Source organism: Protopterus annectens, chromosome 13.part0, assembly GCF_019279795.1.
Source record: "Protopterus annectens isolate FY-2018-M chromosome 13.part0, PAN1.0, whole genome shotgun sequence".
NCBI lineage: Eukaryota > Metazoa > Chordata > Ceratodontiformes > Protopteridae > Protopterus > Protopterus annectens.
The window spans coordinates 952231063-952246768 of record NC_056747.1 but is presented as its reverse complement, the minus strand read 5'-3'; the positions used below and the strand labels follow the sequence as shown (position 1 = coordinate 952246768).

At 43.6% G+C, this 15706-nt stretch overlaps 1 protein-coding gene across 5 annotated transcripts in view; it reads right to left on the bottom strand.

The window, feature by feature from the left end:
- Positions 1 to 15706, bottom strand: part of STAT3 (signal transducer and activator of transcription 3) — a 1961792-nt gene that overhangs the window by 1506213 nt on the left and 439873 nt on the right. The window lies entirely within an intron of this gene.

Genomic DNA, 15706 nt, shown 5'->3' with positions numbered 1-15706 from the left:
AGAGACATGAAGAAGCTAGAGCAGAATTATCCACTCTGACAAGGAAATTGGGAGACAGCAGCTAGGGGAACCTTAACGGCAGAAGGAGTAGCCGCCTGACGGAAAACAAAAGTCAGAAATTCCAGCATCTTATGAACTTGTGCTGAAAATGATCCGTGTCATGTTGTTGCTCTTGTAAATTTTTCTGGTAGAAGTCTTGTGGGAAGGTAAAAGAACATGGATTACTGGGAATGAGAGCATTGGTTGTCTGGCTATCAATGTAATTGGAAAAAACACGCGGTTAACTTGAGGCCTACAATGTCCGGGTGAGTCATGTCTGTTGGATGAGACAGGAGATCTGGAACTGAATCCAGAATCCAAAGCTGGCAGGCTAGATGAGGCCAATAAGGTTCAACGAGGAATCATTTGCTCTTCAAATGAAGCACTTTCTATAGGACTTTGGGGATTACAGGAGTTAGGGGACAAGCATAAAGGATACTTGGGTGCCAATCATGAAGGAGATGGTCTCTGTGACTCCAATGGAAGAGGGATTAGGACAAAGAACCTGCTGCACTTACTGTTCGGGGGTGGGGGGTGCAAAATGATCACAGCGCAGCTGGCTCCATTGGTGGAAAATCACCTCCACCACCTTTGTGTTGACAGACCACTCATGAGGTAATAAAACTGACCTATTCAACTTGTCTGCTATCACATTAAATTTTCCTGGCATATGCATTGCTATCAGAAATTGATTTGAAGATATTGCCCATTGCCACACCATCACAGCTTTTCTCCACAAGGGGTAAGACCTGATCCTCCTTGTTTGTTGATGTACCATACAACCGACATATTGCCCATTAAAAATGCAATAGTTCCTGAAGGGAGAAAGTCATGGAACACCTGCAACGCTAGGAGTACTACTCTCATTTCAGTATACTGCCATTTGAATTGGCCTCTTTGGGGAACAAATGCCTTGAACAGTCTTCCCCAAGAAATGACCCCCCCCCCCAATCTGGGAAGCATCTATGGTCACTCTGTCCTTGGGCTGAGGGAGGATGAACGGACGACCTTGTAATATTTGATCTGACTGAATCCACCACTGAAGGTACTGTGTGCAGGCTGGAGTTATGTTGACAAGGGTTGATGCAGGATGGACCACTGGGTTGTTAATGTCCACTATAGAATTCTCACTTGGTACCTCGTTAATGGGAGCAGAACTATTACTGCCAAAATGGATCCTAGAGTTTGTAATACTTTCCGGGCTGGTATGCATGAACTCTGAATTATTCTACCAACCTGAAAACGTATGGTTTGAATACTTGGCAAGGGCAGAGAAGCTATCGTTGATGTTGTGTTCAAATTGGCACCTATGAATTCTAGAGACTGAGAGGGTTGCAGATGAGGTTTCTTGTAACTGACTGATTCCCAGATTGGAACAAGTCTGGAGTACATAGTCTCGAGCTCTTATTAGCAGATGCTTGGTCAAGGCAGTAAGGAGCGAGTCGACTAGATATGAAAACACTTGGAATCCCTGCAGTATGAAGTGGGCTGATACTACTGTCATGCATTTGACAAACACCCTGGGGACTGTGGTGAGACCAAAGGGTAGTGCTCTGAACTGATGGTGACTAGCTCCCAGCCAGAAGCGTAGGAATCTCCTGGACCGTCTGTTCATCTTTATGTGATAGTATGCATCCTGGAGATCTGTAGAGCACATCCAGTTGTCCTTGTGTATGAAAGGCAAAAAGGACTGAACAATGAACATCCAGAACTTGGTATGCTAAACTTACTTATTCAGAACATGGAGATCCAAGATTGGTCTCCAGTCCCCGGTTTCCTTTGGCACTAAAGAGAATCTTGATTAAGTTCTGGATTCTTTCTGGTCTGCGGGAACCTCTTGGATGACTACAAACAGCTTTTGTATTTCTGATGCAACTGCCTACCTCTGACTGGGTGGAACGTCGGGAATTCTGTTTCGTAACGGCAGTGGACAGAAGGGAATAATACAACTTCTGTAAATGATCCTCTGCACTCAAGTACCTTTCAAGTCTAGCAAGTCTTTCTGGTGCACGGATAAACAACCTCCGAGTGCCTCCAGAGGTCGTCAATCAGGCCTCCTTTCAGGAGTGCTGATAGGGCCTATCAGAGAAAGAATCTCTGGACCCCTGGTCCTGTGGGCCTCCCCTGCCACGTGGGCAGCATCTTCCTTTGGAATGCCTCCCTCTGCCTTGAGGAGAACTTCTTCCACGTGTGTCATTGAAAGGACCGTGGGACTTCCTAAACCATATCTTTCAACCACCTCATTGATTCCGGAAAAAGGTTCTTTCAGGAGTCGAAAAATGTACACCAACAGTAAGCAGGGTCTTTCCATCTTTTTCACACCTGGAGAGTGTGTTCTCAACCTTGGGACAAAACAGAGAACTTCCATCAAAAGGAGCAATGATAAACGATGACTTGAAGGGCTTCACTAAATCACACAGACATCTAGGCATGCCTCCTAATGGATATGTCTGAGCCCACCACTGTTGAGGCTCATAGATTAATTTGAGATTGACTGAAGGGTGGCTAACTGTGAAGCAATATTAGAATCTATTTCAGAAGTACTAGTCCCTGAAATGGTTTTTCAGAGATCCTTGATCAAATCCCTGTGTAATTGGGTGAAGTGTGCAAAATAGTTCAGGGACCTGAGTGCAAAGGTCGCTGATGCATACACCCACTTTCTGAACCTGTCCATCACCCTAGACTCCCTGTTAGGAGGATGAACCTCTGTTCTCCAGGTTCCTTTTTGGTGGCCGCTGCCATGACCACAGCATCTACCAGTACTCCTTTGCTCTAGGATTCCCTTCCATTAGGTAGTGCCAGAATCCTATCTGGTCTCTTGGGGACTGGCTCTACAGAATCTGGTTCCTTCCACGTCCACTGAGAGATCAAATCAATGAGCTTATCAGCGGGTGGAGTTACCCAGGAGGTAGATGGGCCAACGTCAAAAGCCTCCAGAAACACTGATTCCTCTTGAGAAGGGTTGTGGGAGGACCAACCACTCCGTTGTTTCAGGATTTCAAAAATGTCTCCAATGGAGAAATTGCAGGGTGGATTTCTTGGGGACCCTTCTCCCACATCACAATCCGTATCTCCCTTGACTTGAGTCCTGGGGGGCGTTCAAGTGCCTCCTCTTTCACTTCCTCTTCCTAGGGACTGCTTTGGCGGGATGCACCAGAGAAGAATCAGAAGAGATAACTATGCCCTGTGGTGTTTTCTGAAGACTTTGGTCTGACTGCCCCATTAGAATAAAATGTTGAGGATCATGACAAAGACCGCTCTGGGGAGAAAGAAAAAGTCAGAGCCAAGAAGGCAAGCTTCTGGACAGATGGTTCCCTCCGACCCGATGACACTGCCCCCGAGGCAGGAGTTGGCTTTGACAACTTCGGAGTTGACCCTAACCCCTCAGACACGACCATGAAGCTTTAGCTCTGAGAGTTCTCCAACTCCAACATGCTCAGAGTTTGTATGCTTAGAGGAGATTTTGGATCTGAAGATACCCTCTTCAGATCTGAAGTAGAAGGTATCCAGATTCACAGATTTGTGGGCTCTGAAACCAATGGATGGATCGGAATAGGAGCAGCAACAGGTGGAGTCATATGAATCAAGACCTCTGGACCCAATGGGGTCGGAGTCATATGAGTCAAGGCCTCTGGACCCAATGGGGTCAAAGCTGGAAGAACTCCTATCTGAATTTGTGTCAACAGAAACTTTCTCATTGTTCTATCCACGTCCACTTCAGTGAAACTTCTGGATGACTGTTAAGAAGCAACAGAAGAAGAGCAACACCTTTCAAGGAAGGGGGGTGGAAGTTGAGATGAACCTGGATCCAGTGATGAGACATATTGAGTCCTAGGTGATGATTTTGGCTCCGACGGGGTTATATCTGAAAAAACGGACCTGGTGTCAGTGGCTGTAAGATCCAATGACTTGTGGAGTGACGGCTCTTTAATCTTCTTTCTAGGCTCCGAGATTGGATCCAAGGAAGAGTGAGATGAGCCAGCATGCTCTGAAGGTCTCTTCTTAGAGTCTTTGTCTGTTTTGGAAGGAAAAGATCCCGAAAGTGATTCTCCAAGGGTTGAAGGCAAGAGGCCCTTAAGTATCAACTTGTTTTTCTGATACACAAGGGCTCTCGGATTAAATGATTTACAACTGCTACAATCAGCCTGTAAATGCTCAGGTCCTAAGCAATAAACCCACAGTGCATGGGTGTCAGACAGGGGAAACTTATGCCCACATTTACTATATTTTTTAAACCCAGAATGTTTATCTGCCATGTTGCAACTAATAAGCTCAAAAAACTAAAGAGTAGAGAAAGGGAAAGTTTTTATATCTATATCTATAGGTTTATTTTGAAAATTACGAGTACAGGTTTGACGAAAATGGTAATGTCGAAGCACAGTTGGTTGATTACTGTTTTCACCAAACTGCACTACTGCAAGTGTGCAGTTTAGGGAAAGCCACTGTGCATTCGCACATATGTCTTTGGAGTTATGACTACAGATTGCGGTACAGTGGGAATTGGGAAATTAGCCTTTCCCCCACTATAGTCAGGGGGCATTGGGGGTGCAGCCCCCCCCCCCACATGGGCGTTGCAGTGGGTCAAAGCCCCCCCGACAAAAACATTACATTACGTGATATGCAACAGTGACGTGCAACACAGAATGTCGAAAGTGCGAATTCAAATGTTTCGCTATATGCGCTTCGACATTCTGTCAATTAATATGCTACATGTTGCACATCTGAATCAAAGATTTGAATGGATTTTGTTCTGTTCTTCGATATTTTCATAGTAAACATATGTATGCACACACATATATACATATATGTATACATGTATATATATATATATATATATATATATATATATATATATATATATATATACACACACACACAGACACACACACACACACATGTATATATGTATGCATGTGAGTGTGTGTATATATATATATATATATATATATATATACACACATACATACACACACACATGCATATATGTATATGTGTGTGTGTATATATATATATATATATATATATATATATATATATATATATATATATATATATATATACACACATACATACACACACACACACACATGTACGTGTATTTACATATATGTATATGTATATATATATATATATATATATATATATATATATATATGTACACACACACGCACACACACATATATGTATATATACATATATGTATACATATAAGTATGTATATACACATATATTACATACACACACACGTATATATAAAACAGACAGGAAAGATAGAAAGATCTACCAACAATGGTAAAGGGCAAATACCTTTTCCTTTTCTTTTTTTATATATACAGACAAAAAAGGTAATAAATACCATTAAGCGGTAAGACAAGGTAAAGGGAAGATTAAAGCTAGGAAAAAATAAGCAAGTAATAACATTGAAAAAAGATACTTAATGTTATCTTGAAACAAACTATACTCGAGAGCTGTAGCGACCATGTCTGTTCTTGACAGCAGCAAACATGATCTGGAGAGAGAGGAGAACTACTGCATTACGGTGAAGGAAGGAGCTCGAAAGTTTAGTTTGTGGTTTCCATTAGCTGTAGAACAGCAGCTAAGTCGGATCCGAGAATCAGCTCCAAACCCATAGGTTGGAGAATGAATGAAAATTGACAACATCAGATTAACACATTTAAGTTATTCCTGGCAGATTTTATCTGGTCAAAAAAAAAACATAAGCTGTCTAGTGACATCCTTGCAATGCATAGTTTGTAATGAAAACAGGAAAACAGACAGGTTTACAATATGCTAAGTGGCAAATTTATGCATAAAGGCGGTATCGGTACTAAAGGAAATCTGTTCCTATGGAAATGAAATACGAAGGGTTAAGTGCTTAATGCCTACAGTTCTGACACCCATTCTGACAAAGGTATAGTTACTAAAAACAAGGTTTTCCAAGGAACAAATTTTAATTCTGCAGAACAGGCTGATTCAAAAGAAGGCAAGTGAGATTGTTTAGCACAAATTAAAAGCTGCAGGGAGAAAAGAGGATTTTGTCTAAAATGCAGAAAAAAATATCCCCTGCAGAAAGTCTTGCATACCTTAAAAAATGCCAAAGAAAGAAAGTACAGTTGTGTACCTACCACAAATGTAGATGTTTGAGTGTATTCACTGTTGCAGTCATTACACTTGGGTTATCCTGCTGGCAGGCTACCCGCAGTCGGCCTGAATTCCAAAGTCCTGGTCTGGCGTCGGTTGCTGTTGCCTCTTCCCGGATGTCAGTGCACCAGGGGTATAAAAGATGCAGCCGACGCCATTTTCTTCAGTTTTTTTTGCCCCAGATGTCAGGTGCCCCCAAAAGGGTAGGCTAAAAAAAAAACATTGCTTATAAAAGCATGCACTAAAATAAACAATACCTTCATCTTCAAGCAAATACACCACATAGGTTCTATAGAATAGAGAAGTACAGATAAGTCCTAGCAAAGAAAGGGGGATGGTGGGTAACCTGGACTGCAACAGTGAATACACTCGAACATCTACATTTATGGCAGGTACACAACTGTACTATGTTCATCGTGTTTCACTGTTGCAGTCATTACACTTGGGTTGAATCCCAAAGCTGTGGTTGGGTGGCTGGGTCAAAATAGAATTAGGAGTGGCTAAAAGGCCCTGCAGAACTGCAGTGGCAAAGCCTGCTCTGGATTTAGAGTAAAGAGGTAAGTGGTAGTGCTTAGTAAAAGTGTGCACTGAAGTCCAAGTTACAGCCTCCAAAATATCCTTGGTTGGTACTCCACTGAGGAAGGCTGCTGAGGTGGCTGCGGCCCTGGTAGAATGAGGTCTAATGCCCTTAGGCACTGATTTGCCAAAGTGTATCCCTCACTGGTAAGATCAGACCATAAACTAATCTCACTGGATATTCACATCCCGACCCCACCCCCTGCCCAGAAAACCACAGTGAAAAATTTCTCTAAAGCAAATTTCACACTCCTCAAAACAGAGGTGGAATCCTGCAAAGCTCCCGAGCCTGTGGAAAATGCGGCCCAGACCGCAGAATCCTTTATAAACGCATTCTATGAACACCTTCAGGAATGCATGGATCATGCGATCCCAAATAAAACCAAGACCCAATCCTCCAAAGGCAGACGTCCTGTCTGGTGGACCCCAGCCATAAACAAACTATACAATAGAAGGAGGAAGCTACTAAATGATAGAGCAAAATCCCAAAAAGGGAAGGCATCACTGATCAGTATTAGCAAAAAACTATGGGCACACATAAAATTGTCTAAGGCCAGCTTAGAGAAAAATTGCACAGGACACTAAGGATAATCACAAGGCTTTCTTTAGTTATGTTAGGAACCTGGGTGGTAATTCCCAGATATGCTCAGAATTAGTCCAAAATGACAAAAATACACGAACCCACAGACATTGCCAACATCCTAGCTGACAGGTTCAGCAAACTTCTCCCCTCCCACCAAAGGGCAAATATCTATCCCAGCAGAGTGCTGCCCCTGACATCTCAGATGCTCAGGTAAGAGCCCCTCTCCAAAGCAAAAACACAGCATCAATGGGACCAGATGGTGTCCCGGGCCGTCCTACATGAACTCCAAGAAGAGCTAAACCCAAACATAAAACTACTGTTCAATCTCAGCCTTACTACAGGATATGTGCCCAAGGAGTGGCGTACAGCAACAGTGGTCCTTCTCCATAAAGGTGGTGCCTCAACGGATCCTGGAAACTATCGCCCCATAAGCCTGACTAGCTTGGTCTGCAAAGCTATGGAAAGGATCATCATGGACCTCATAAATAAAGATATTGGGGACCTACAAACACTGGATCCTACCCAGTTTGGCTTTGTTAAGGGCAGATCCTGCCTCTTAAACCTGGTTGATTTCTTTGAAACAGTCACCAAGGCCATTAACGAGGGGAAGGTGGTCCACACAACCTACCTGGACCTCGCAAAAGCCTTCGATACAATACCCCACTCGGGCATTATAGATAAGCTCACCAGCTTAAATATAAACCCCTACGTCACTAGATGGATTGCAAACTGGCTCAAGGACAGAACCCACATGGTTAGAATTGCTGGAGCCATGTCAAACTCCAAACCAGTTACAAGTGGTGTCCCACAAGGCTCAGTCCTGCGACCTCTCTTGTTCGGTATATATTTCTCGGAGGTACAGGCCAACACGGAAGGACTGTGACTGACCAAGTTTGCATATGACTGCAAACTGGGCGCCATAATCGACTCTCCAGCCGACACAAGCATCCTCCAAAAGGGCCTCATAGAAACAGACAACTGGTGCCAGAGCCATGGCCTCAAGCTAAATGCCAAAAAGTGTATAGTCATCCCCTTTGGCAAAAACAAAGTGCCCACAAATTACCACATAGGTGGTAATCCATTAAGTACACAAGAAGTAATTAGGGACCTGGGGACCCAAGTTGATAGCAATCTCTCATTTGACAACCACGTGGCCAAAGTGGTTAGAAAAACATTTTATATAGCCCACCTAATCATGAAGGGATTCACATCTAGATCATGGGAGGTCATTGTGCCTCTTTACTCATCCCTCATCAGGCCCATAACTGAGTACAATGCCCCTTTTGGGATGTACCTTACCAGACACCTGCAGCAACTGGAAAGACCCCAAAAGTACCTCACCAAGAGGATCAAAGGGCTCAAACAGATGCCATATGCTGCCCGGTTAAAGAAACTCCAGCTCTACTCAGTGGCATACTACCTGTTCAGAGGCGATCTGTGCCTCACGTATAAAGCCATGTCCAACCCGGAATTAATGGACATGCTGCACCTCAGAAAATCCAAATCCCATCGAGCTATGCGCTCGAGAGACTTGAACCTCAGCACTGAAATAAATAGGACATGCTGGAGGAACAGATTCATAACCCAGAGGCTCCCTTCACTCTGGAATAAAATCCCAGTCCAGGTTAGGCAGAGTCCCTCACTGACTCTCTTCAAGAGGAATCTTGATGAGTGGATGGGAGATCGTAGGTTTACCCCGGGTATCACTTCTGTGTCACTGTTAGACAGAGGCACAGTATACTAACCTCGAAAAAGGGCATAGCAAAATAAATTTAAAATGGGTGGCGAAAGCCAAACACATTCTGGCTAGGCTTATAAATGCCCTAGGGCAGATAGCCTAGTATGAACCTATGAACCTATGAATAGCAGAAACTAATGCAGTGTCCTATCCATTTTGAAATAGTCTGCTATGAGATGGCATTTCCTTGTGATCCTGCAGCATATGCCACTAAAAGTTGCTCAGTCTTTCTGAAAGCTTTAGTTTTGTCCAAGAAGAAGTGTAGCTGTCTGTGCATGTCAAAAGAATGCAGAAGTCTCTCCCCTTTATTCTGTGGGTTTGGGTAAAAAGTAGGCAAATTAATGGTTTGGTTAAGAGCCACACTGGACACTACCTTAGGCATAAATGTTGGGTTTGTTCTTAGAGAAACCCTGTCCGGATGGAAGATAATAAAAGGTTCCACAGCCATTAATTAGTGCCTGTAACTCTGAGACTCTTCTTGCTAAAGTTATTGCTAGGAGCAGAGCTGTTTTCCATGATAAGAATTTAATCTCAGCTGTATTGGCTGGCTCAAAAGGAGGCAGTGTGAGTTTTTCCAAGACAAAATTGAGGTATCATGCAGGTATTGGTGCTCTCCTTGGAGGTCTTATGTTTTTGGCCCCCCTGAGGTACTGCCTAAGCAATGGATGTGAAAAAATAGGTGGGTCTGTATTGTAATGAGCTGAAACGGCAGAGGCATGGATCTTAATTGATGATAAGGATAGGCCTTTGTCCAGCATCTCAGTTAGATATTGTAAAATCTGAGGAATATTTGGAACAAGCGTGTCAATTCCTTGTGCCTGGTTCCAAGCACGGAATCTCTTCCATTTTTCTGATACAATTGTCTGATACGATACATAAGATTTTCTGGTGCCGGGCCTCCTGGCCTCCAAAATAACATCCACAACCGCTTTAGAGAGAGGTGTATTCTGAATGGTTACACTATCCGCCATGCAGCTAGATTTAGGGTTCTGAGTTGGCTGTGCAGGATGTGATTGTTTTGTTGGGTCAGTAAATAAGGAATTTGAGGCAATGTCCAGGCTGGGCCTTGAGACAAGCTCCTTAGGATTGGGGACCGGTGTTGGCGTGGCCAATCCGGGGCAATCAGTATCATTTGTGGCTTCTCTTGTCTGACCTTTAGGAGTACCTTGGGGAGGAGAGGCAGTGGAGGAAAGGCATATACTGTAAGGTTGTTCCAGCTGAATGACAAAGCATCCACTTTCCATGCTTGTTTGTGATATGTCCTTGTGCAGAATCTCTGAAGTTGGCAGTTGTGAGGGGAGGCAAAGAGATCTAGGTCTGGGCATCCCCATTTCCTTGTTATCATGTTGAAGATTTGTGGATCTAGTTTCCAATCGTGAGAATCCATGAGGTTTCTGCTTAGTTCGTTTGCCACAGCATTTGTTTTTCCTGGCAGGAATTGTGCTTGCAGGTGTACTTGGTAAGTCAATGCTGTGTTCCACAAAATCATGGCTTGTCTGTAGAGGGGGTAGGAATGTGTGCCCCCCTGCTTGTTTATGTACCACATGACTGTGGTGTTGTCCGTCTTTATCAGCCGCTGTCCTGGATGAAGTAGGTCCTTGAAGGCTGTCAGGGCATTTTGTACAGCTAGCATCTGTTTTTGATTGATGTGAAGATGTCTTTGGTTTGCGGGCCATGTGCCCTGAATGCATTTTCCTGCCATGTGGGCCCCCCCCAGGCATAATCTGATGCATCTGTTGTTAGTTTTTGCCTGGCTGTGGGTAAAGTGAATGGCTGTCCCTTGTTGTGGTGAGAGGCCTGTGCCCACCATCGAAACTCCTGTTGCAGGCAGGGAATGAGTGAAATGAATGATTCCAAGCTGTGGCAATGTCGAGTCCAAACACTTTTGAGATACCATTGTAGTTTCCTCATATGCAGTCTTGTATATGGAATTAGCAGAATGCAGGATGCCATGTAGCCCAGAGCCTGCAGAATTTTTCTTGCAGATAACTGCGTCTTTGTTGCCATGCTTTTGAAGTAAGAAGTCAGTTGCCTTTGTTTGTCTGGTGTGAGATAAGCCATCTGGGCAGTTGTATTTAAGCTTGCACCCAGGAATATTATCTCTTGAGAGGGTACTAGTTTTGATTTCTTTTTGTTTACTGTGTACCCTAGGCAAATTAGTAATCTTTTTACAAACGCCGGATGCTTTAGTAGAATGTCTCTGGTCTCTGCTTGAATAAGGCAGTCGTCCAAGTAGGGATATATTTGAATTCCTCTGTCTGCAAAATGCAATTACTGGTGCCAGGCATTTTGTGAAGACCCTGGGTGCAGTAGATAAGCCAAAGGGCAGTGCAGAGAATTGGTAGTGCATTGAGCCAGCTATGAATCTGAGGTGGTATCTGCAAGATTGTCTGATTGGGACATTCAGGTATGCCTCTGAGGTCCAAAGTTACAAGCCAAGCCTTCTTGATCAGTATGGGCAGAAGCTGCTGCAGAGTCAACATTTTGAATTTGGGAATGTCCAGAAAAGTATTTAGAATAGACAGGTCCAGAATTGGTCTCCATGCTTTGTCCTTTCTTGGTACTAAGAAAAGTCTTGAATAAAATCCTTGTCCCTGCTCTTGTTGTGGCACTGGCTGAATAGCCCTCATGTCCATGAGAGATGAAACTTGTTTTTGTGCCTCTGCCCATTGATTGTGTGGCAGGTCTGACCTACCTTTTGCCTTTGGAAGGGTGTGAAAGTGGAACCTTTAGCCCTGAGAGACTATATTTAAGACCCATTTGTCCTGGGTGATCATGTGCCAATTTTGTGAAAAAGTGCTAGTTTTCCCCGTAAGGGTGCTGCCAAAAGATAAATGCTTGGCATTGGCAGAGGGAAGTCATTGGGACTGTTTCCTAAATGGCTGTGATTTGTCTTCTCCACTTTTGGAGGTAGAAGCACCCCATTGTTTGGGCCTGTATGAGCCCTGGGGCTGTTGTCTGCCTCTAGGGCGACTGTATCTGCCTCTCTGTGGCCTGTCTGACACGGGGAAAGGACCAATTCTTAGAAGGACAGTTCCTGCTAAATCTGGGTGGCTGTACCTGTAAGAAATCCTTTACTGTCTGCATAGATTTAGCTTTATCCTCCATTTTCTTCAATACCTCTTCTGCCTTAACACCAAACAAAGTATCATGCTGTAATGGAGCATCCAATAATTTTGTTTTAACATGATCAGGCAGAGTCTGTTCCTTTAACCAAGCATGCCTTCTAATGACAGAACCTGTAACAGCGGCCCTGCATGAGGCCTCAAGTGAATCATAACCACATTGCAAAGTATGCTTTCCCACTTGTTCAGCTGCATGCAATAAATCCTGCATTTCCTTGTTCTCAGAACATTCAGAATTTGTCAACATTTTCTCTTTAAGCAGAGACATTAAGTACTGCTGATATTTAAGCATATGAAACTGACAATCTTTTTACCCCATCTGTCCAGTGCCCTTGAATCTCTATCTGAGGGGACAGGGTTTTTTGCAGTAGCAGCCTTGACCCCTTTGGGACCCTGAGAAATAGTTTCTGGGTCAGCAGCAGGGTTTTTATATAGAAATTTATGAGAATCTGGAACCCTGTAGTATCTGTCTGGCTTAACAGGTGCAGGAGGTAAAGAGTCGGGAGACAGGCCGGACTCTGAAAATACATCATCTACAATGTCTAGAACAGGTGGGATAGCAAGAGGTCTGTGCTGAGGTAGTAAAAGAAAGTCTCTGAGATTTTTCTTAGAATCTGAGTAATCTTGGCTCTCCCAGTGGAAATGCTCCCTCATGGTATGCAGGGTTTCCCCAAAACAGTAATCCTCAAGAGGAGGAGCTGAAGGAATAGATTCTTCAGCATCAGAATCCTCATAGGGAGGAATAGAGTATCCCTGTTCTGAAGAGGAGTCAGAGGAAATGGAAACCTGATCAGAGGAATCATATTCGGTGTCTTGCCTAGGCCTCTTATCAGGAGGGGGATGGGAACCCCTGATCAAAGTAATTAGGGTTTTGGCCATTTTGAGCATCTGTTTCTTAGGCATGGAAGTCTGAGTAGGAGAATGCTGTACTTGTTTCCTTGTGTTTAAAACTGTTTTAGACTTTGTCTTGGATGCTGAAGCTGGCTTGATGTAAAGCTGTGTAGGTCTGAAAACACCCTCAGAAGCCGATGCCTGCTCAGCGGCTCTGGACCCATCTGAGGGATTCGTTTCCATAGGCCCAATACTTTGAGTATCCAGAGGCCTAGTTGTCTCCACGTGGGGGTCAGAGGCGGCCTGTGGCTCTGAGGTAGCGGGTATCAGGGGCTGTGAAAGCACCTCACTGAGAACCGGCAAATGGCCTAGAAGAGGCTTCGTCATCGGTTTTGGACCTCGGATGCATGTCTTTCTTTTTCCTTGCACTTTTTATAGTTAAACCTTCAGCCAAAGTAATGAAAAGCAAAATCGTACAGACGCTTAATAGTGCGTTGGTTAAATCTAGCACAAACCAACAACTAGCAACGTCATGGTCAGGGCCTAGGCAAGAAATACAGTAAGAATGAAAATCCTTATGAGGTATTTGCTTCCCACAAGAAATACAATTGTTAACTTTTTCTGGCATCGGTCTGGAGCAAGAAAAAAGTTTCCCCAACGGGGTACTTAGCTTTATTGAAGACTTCGGTTCTGAAATTCAATTTCGAAAATCTCAGGAGTCGGCCGACCGGCACTTGCGAACTGTTTTTGTTTCGGGCACCGCGCGGCAAGAAAGACTGAAGAAAATGGCGTCGGCTGCATCTTTTATACCCCTGGCGCACTGACGTCAGCGAAGAGGCGACAGCAACCGACCCCGGACCAGGACTTTGGAATTCAGGCAGACTGCGGGTAGCCTGCTAGCAGGATAATCCAAGTGTAATGACTGCAACAGTGAAACACGATGAACATTATTAGTTCCTTGATGAAGACCAGATATGATTGCTAGGTACAGCTTTACTTAAGAAGAGATGAGCTTGGAGTCAAAAACTTGAATAAGGCATCCCACAACAGAAGGAACTGGAGCTGAAAAGAGATCAGTGCTTCTGGCGTTGGCCCAAGTTGCAAATCAGTCCCAGTTTGAATAGTTGCCTTGCTGGTGTCTGATCTCTGAGAAGAAATCAAGAAATGGACTACCACTGCTGAATGCAAAGGGTCCCCGACCATCAGTGGAAGTGAAAAAAATATATTAGCTTTGTGGAATTAAGATATGGGTGAGGATTTCTGGACAGATGGGACAGTAAAGTCTTGGTGAGTCTCAACTAGAGTGGCCTATCAAAGAGATGTGGACAAAGCAGGGGAAAACCATACAAATGAGTCTGAATTTTCACATCTTGGCTTTCTCTGCAAATTTTGGGATAAGTGGATATGGGGAAAGCATAAATAGTTTAGACAGTCACTTCAGCATGACAGCTTCCCTGGGTATTTGCCTTAAGGGAAGATGAAAAAGAAGAAGAAAAAAAAGTACCTGTTGGCTGGGAATGTAAACAGGTTAAAGCACAGCACCCCCAATGACAAAATACAGTTTGAACGGTCAATGGATTGAGGGTACACGCATGAGGCATCAATAGGCAGACTGAGTCTGCCCACGAGGAGAATGGACTGACCTGGGATGTGAGTAGCTATGAGAAAGTGATTGAAAGCAACTACCCATTCCAATATTCTCATGACTTCCTGATAAATTGAACAGGAATGAGTTCCTTCTGACTTGTAAAGGTACTAAATCACCACATTTGGTGGAGTACATGGTAACTGCTCCAGGATAAGGATGTCTTGAAGGGGTTGTACAGTCAATGGGATCACCCTCACCTCCACAAGGATGTGCAATGTGACCTCAAAAGGCAACCAACTGCCATAGGCAATACACTCCACAAAGTGACCCTCAGTCCTACAGCATAGGCAAAGGTTGTCACCATCACCATGACCGGGACCGGGACTACCCAGAGGCAGGCTGGATGGCTCAGTCCACCAAAGAAGATGCTTTTTTCACTTCTTGGAGATACAAATGAGAATGTCCAGGGAGTCCTTCATCTAATTCCATTGAAACTTGAAGATCCACTGCAGAACCTTCAAGAAAAATCTTGCGCAGAGTACCATTAAAACTGTAAAAGCAATTAGGCTCACTGTATATCTTATTCAATGCTATAGTGCCTTTTTTGTATATTTCCAGTTCATACCCATAGCTCCTTATAGTGTTCAGAACATTTTTGGGGGGTCTAGCTTCATTTACTAAATGACTTACCAGTTAACAATGCGCAATATTAGAAAATGCAAGGACTTGTTAACAAAACGGTACTAAGATTGTTAATCTAGGATACACTGCAGTAGAGAAATCACTGTTTATTTTTATTTATTTTATTTTACATTTGTTGACCGGGCTAGTCTAGCTGGATAGATGTCCATTTTCAGTAAAGGCCCGGGGAGAAAAGCTCCAATGGTTATGATAAATTTAAACAAAGACAGGCAATACAGTACAAACAGGTAGGAAAGAGGTTGTGATTACACTAAGTACACAAATACAATCGGAGCAAAAATCAAAAATATAATGAACAGAATATCTTAAATAAAGTTTTTTTTTTTTTTTTTTTTTTTGCTATAGTTATACAGTATGCGAGGGATAACATATATCTATAAAGT